Source organism: Schistocerca piceifrons, chromosome 5 (assembly GCF_021461385.2).
Source record: "Schistocerca piceifrons isolate TAMUIC-IGC-003096 chromosome 5, iqSchPice1.1, whole genome shotgun sequence".
Lineage (NCBI taxonomy): Eukaryota > Metazoa > Arthropoda > Insecta > Orthoptera > Acrididae > Schistocerca > Schistocerca piceifrons.
In genome coordinates this window covers 475,659,504-475,665,054 of record NC_060142.1, presented here as the reverse complement: position 1 = coordinate 475,665,054, position 5,551 = coordinate 475,659,504, and the positions used below count along the sequence as shown (strand labels likewise).

Here is a 5,551-nt window from a genome sequence, read left to right as displayed (position 1 = left end):
CATTTCAAATCGCTTTGCAGAGCTGTGCCCGGATATTTAATCGGTGCGACTTGCCAAGCAGTTCCACTACCAATGCTGCACTCAAACGTTTCAGGACTGTTTTTCCTTTTCCTCCACATTAACTTACATTTCTCGACAATTTGAGCAAGCTCCATTCATCACATCAACTACAAATTCTGTCCAAGTCATCCTGTATCCGCCTACAATCCCTCAACGCCACCACCCTTCGCACACCGCAGCGTCATCATCAAACAGCCGTAAGTTGCTGCTCATTCTTTTCATCATACAATTTACGTATACAGAGAATAAGAGCAGTCCTATCATACTTCCCTGGAATACTCCTGATGAAGTCTTTGGGTTATGAACGCTCGCTGCTGAGGAGAACACACTGGGTTCTACTACTTAAGAAGTCTTCAAACCACTCACATATCTGGGAACCTCAGTGTACAGCAGTAGGCAGCGGCCTTGCCACAGTGGATACACTGGTTCCCGTCAGATCACCGAAGTTTAAGCGCTGTCGGGCGTGGCTGGCACTTGGATGGGTGACCATCCGGGCTGCCATGCGCTGTTGCCATTTTTCAGGGTGCTCTCAGCCTCGTGATGCCAATTGAGGAGCTACTCGACCTAACAGTAGCACCTCAGGTCAAAGAAAACCATCATAACGACCGGGAGAGTGGTGTGCTGACCACACGCCCCTTCTATCCGCATCCTCAGCCGAGGATGAAACGGCGGTCGGATGGTCCCGATGGGCCACTTGTAGCCTAATGACAGAGTGCAGTGTACAGCAGTGGTGCACAGCATCAAACGCTTTCCGGAAATCGCAGTGTATGGAATCTGCCTGTTGTCATTTGTCCACGATTCGCAGGATTTTGTGTGAAAAGGACAAGCCGAGAGCTGCAAGAGTGGTGCTTTCTAAATCCGTGTTGATTTGTGGACAGAAGCTTTTCTGTCTCAAGGAAATTTATTACATTCGAACTTAGACTGTGTTAAAGAATTATAGTGCAAACCACTGTTAAGAATAATGGTCTGTAATTATGCAGGACCGTTCATTTACCTTTCTTATGAACAAGAGTTACCTGCGCTTTTTTCCAGTCAGTTGGTACTTTTGCGCTAGATGAGAAATTTGGGATAAATGCAAGCTAAGTGAGGGGTCAATGGCACAGAGTATCCTCTGTAAAACTGAACAGGGATTCCATCTCGATCTGGCAACTTGTTTCTTTTCAACTCTTTCAGTTGCTTCTCTATGCAAAGGATCCCTATTCCTATATCTTCTGTGTGGGGGCCTGTGAGAAAACAATATGTTTGCATGAACCTCCTACATGAATGATATCTTAAACATGAAATTGAAAACAGTTTTCCTTTTGGTGTCTTCTATTGCCGTCCCAGACTGGTCAATGAGTGACTCGATAGAAGCCTTCAACCCACTTAGTCATTTTACATACGACCAGAATTTTCTTGGGTTCTTAGCAAGATCTTTCACTAAGATATGATGGTGGAAGTTGCTGTATGCTTCGCACATCGATCTTCTTACTGACTCACGAATTTCCACTAACTTTCGCCTGACAACATTTGCGTGTTCTTTTTTGAACCACGAGTGCAACAATTTCTGCTTCCGCAGCATTTTCCAAATTTACCACAGTCGGTCTGTTCCATCATCAATCAACTTACTTCGTTCAAATGGTTCAAATGTCTCTGAGCACTATGGGACTTAACTGCTGAGGTCATCAGTCCCCTAGAACTTAGAACTACTTAAACCTAACTCACCTAAGGACATCACACACATCCATGACCGTAGCGGTGGCGCGGATCCAGACCGTAGCGCCTAGAATCGCTCAGCCAGCCCGGCCGGCCCACTTACTTGGTGCATATGTCCCCAGAGCACAATTTACAACTAGTTTAAACTTTGCCCATAAATAAGATAATTATTACGATCACACAGAAAATACTGGCCTCATATGAGAAAAACTAGCAAATATTATTTATACTTGACAAGTGTTTAAAACATTATAATCAAATCTGTGTTCAGTGTGTTGGTGCTGGCACTAGCATGAGTATGTTGTCAGTAGGAGACATGAGAAAACTAAAACATCGCAAATCAAAATGAGGTCAGGAACTGAAACTGCAAATGATAATTACCACATTACCACTCTAGCTTCTTGTCTGTGTGCTGGTGTAAGCTGTCGCCAGCACACCGGTCGGCAAAAATGTAGCAAGAAGATCTGTAGTAGATGATGGATCAAGCACACCTCTCAGGAGAGAGGCCAAAGACAGACTCGCAAGCAACACACGGCCAACACCCTCTTGACTACAAATATTTAAATCGTCATCGCTGACTGGAGGGCCTCAGTCTCACAAGGGGACCCTCCATACTGTAAATCACAGCTTTTGATGTCCTTCAAATATGTTGTAGACGCACTTACCCTCAGTAACTGGCTATCCGGTTTTTTAGCGACGGGCCTTGGTTTTTGAAAAAATCGATTTTGAAGTTTATTGCGCGCTTATATATCCGTAACATTACGTACATTTCAAGCGAGTTGGCGTAGCGCAGCGGTAAAGATACATGTCTACCATGCTGGAGGTACTGTGTTCGAATCCTGCTCGTCTACTTTTTTTTTCAAAATCAACCATATTTTTCAGTTTTATTTCAAAGAATATCAACAAACAGTGCAATGTGCGCGAAATTATAAAGATATATTCAGTTATTAATTTTTTCAAATATTCATTCCGTTTGTGGTTCGCAGTTGGAGATCCAAATGTTCGTACAACGGTCGCTTCTTCTATTACCTGATATCGATCTCCGCCCGTTATCGTCCCCTCTCCCGTGAATACCGTTAGCCGTAATGGGAATCTCAGCTCCTAGTTGCGGCTAATGAGGATGCGAGTTGCATTCCTTTACGTTCGCATCTAACTACAGCGTCAGTTGCTCGCAAAGCGTCTCTATTGCCGTGTGTTAGAAAAATTCTGTGAAATGAAAGAGCCAAGTGCCTCTGCAGTAGCGCAGCCAGAAGAAGATCCGGAAGTAGAGGAGCTGAACGAAGAATCAAAAGGTGAAATCACAAACGCCGTTACATAGGCCTAAAATCTACTCCGGGAGCAGGATTCGAACACGGTACATCCAGCGTGGTAGCTGTGAACCTTTACCACTGTGCTACGCTAACTTGCTCGGAATATACGTAATGTTACGGATATACAAAGTGCGCAATACATTTCAAAATCGATTTTCTCAAAAACCAAGGCCTGTCGCTAAAAAACCGGATAGCCAGGTACGCAGGGAAAGTGCCTCTACAACATATTTGAAGCGCATCAAAATCCGTGATTTACTGTATAGAGGGTCCCCTTGTCAGTCGCTCAGTTACTAGCGCACTATCTCAGTCACTAGGCTGTCACTGTCACTAGCGCAGTCGTCCAGTCACTAGCTCAGTCACTGATGCACCAACTCACACTCCATTTTGGAGTTGTTTATTCATTGCATAGTGGGACTTGTTCTTCACCAGCAGTGAGGCTAACGTGGACCATTACGGAAGAGCTTGTACCACAACACATGGACTCGATTAAAGACAAGTAGCTTCCTGTTCATGTAAATAAAGAACCCTGTTAATACACGTGTACAGTTGCGTTGTAGGAAGAGGATTCCGGTCATCCCGGCGGGGTCAGGGATTTTCTCTGCCTCGTGATGACTGGGTGTTGTGTGATGTCCTTAGGTTAGTTAGGTTTAAGTAGTTCTAAGTTCTAGGGGACTGATGACCATAGATGTTAAGTCCCATAGTGCTCAGAGCCATTTGAACCATTTGATTCCGGTCACCAAGCAACATCCTCTTCCTTGATTCCTGTGGTACAAGACGAGGATACAACAGTGGCGACGAGGATAATTCAGTGGCTATCCAAGTTAATCAATTTAGTTAGAAGTGTGATCCTGTTCATGTGATTGATAATTTGTTGTTGTGTTCTTGCATGTATTTCAGGAGGGTAGCCGCAGAACTGATCAAATTTCTCTTTTCAGAGGCTTTGCATGCTTTTTGCTGAAACATATTTGTGCAAATCATGGCTACCCTGCCCCCTCCACCCCCGACACCCGCACCTCAGCCGCAGACAGCCAATGTGATGGATCTAACACAAGTTTCAGAACCAACAAATTGCTACCCTACTGACGACGGTACAACAACTACTGGCTGCACAAGCTGCGTTGGCCACACGACCGCAACCAACCAACCAGCAGACCAGCATATCACCGTTTCGGCAATTTAACAACGCAGAAGAGGAATGGCTCGAGTACCTGACTAAGTTCCAAGCGCATTGTCAAGTTCATCGTGTTCAAGGTACTGAAAAGATACTTTCTTTCGATAGCGGGGTCCCCACAGTTCAGGTTAATCCAAAAACTATTTCGACGAACTCAGCTATGAAGAAGTAACTGCTGCATTAACTCAGTACTATGACCAGCAAGTTCAAGTAGCTGCATGCAGATATCAGTTTCTTCGCTTACAGAAAAAGCCGGAACAGACGTACCGACAGTGTTACAAATAATTAACAGGCATGAATAGGAAGTGTAAATTTACGGGTAGTTGTGGCAACTTTTACAGTGACCTCATGATACGTGATGCTATAACATTTAATGTCCCAGATAGCAGAATACGGGGAAAGATTCTTAAGTACTCTGATCCATCACTTCCCCAAGTATTGCAAGTCTTAGAGTCATATGATTCGGGTGCCACAGTGCTTGATAGGTTTCACCAGACTGTAGGGTCGTGTCACCCCTAGCTCGCGACCGCCCCAAGGAGCCACAACATCGAGCGCGTACACAGCCGAGCGGACAGCCACGTAGACAGATAAACAGACCTGTGAATTTAGTGAAGCCTTGGCCTAGATGTTTTGCTCGCCATATAAAAGACAGCATTGCTCATAACGTAACGCAACGTGTTACACGTGTGGAAAAAAGGCCATGTCCAAGCAGTTTCTTTGCAACGGCACAAAAACGCCAATTTTGCCCGCTCCCAGAATAAACAGGCTCGTGCACATGCAGTGAAGGCGGTGTTTTCCAAAACTACAACAGATTCTGACAAAAGTAAGATTAAGGTTGTGGCTCCTTCTCGCCCTAGAACTGTGCAACGACGTTCTGACAAACTATCTCATTACGGATTGATGGCCGTCGAGTCAACTTTCAGTTAGACACAGATGCCTCAGTAACTTTGCTTAATCGTGCCATGTACGAACAGTTCGGCTCACCACGCCTTTCTAGATCTAGGACAGGAAATTCCAGTGCTTGGACAGTGTAATTTGCTTGCCACGAATCTCACACTAGAACAGTGAATTTTACTGTATTGAAATAAAGAGATAGTGATAACGTATTCGGTTTAGACGCCTTTGATTTGTTTGGACTTAGTATCCAAGACAATGTACTTTCAGTGTCTGCTCTGACACCAAAAGACAATGTAGCTAGCTTGCTTAAAGAATTTCCTGAACTATTTTCAGAAGGAATAGGAAAAGCTAAAGCTTTGTTACGCATCTTTCATTGAAAGAAAATGCACAGCCTAAGTTTTCCCGGGCCGGCCCCGTT

At 44.6% G+C, this 5,551-nt stretch overlaps 1 pseudogene; it reads left to right on the top strand.

Annotated features, from left to right (window-relative positions):
• Positions 1 to 455: 455 nt before the first annotated feature.
• Positions 456 to 574, top strand: LOC124799649 (annotated as a pseudogene).
• Positions 575 to 5,551: the final 4,977 nt, after the last annotated feature.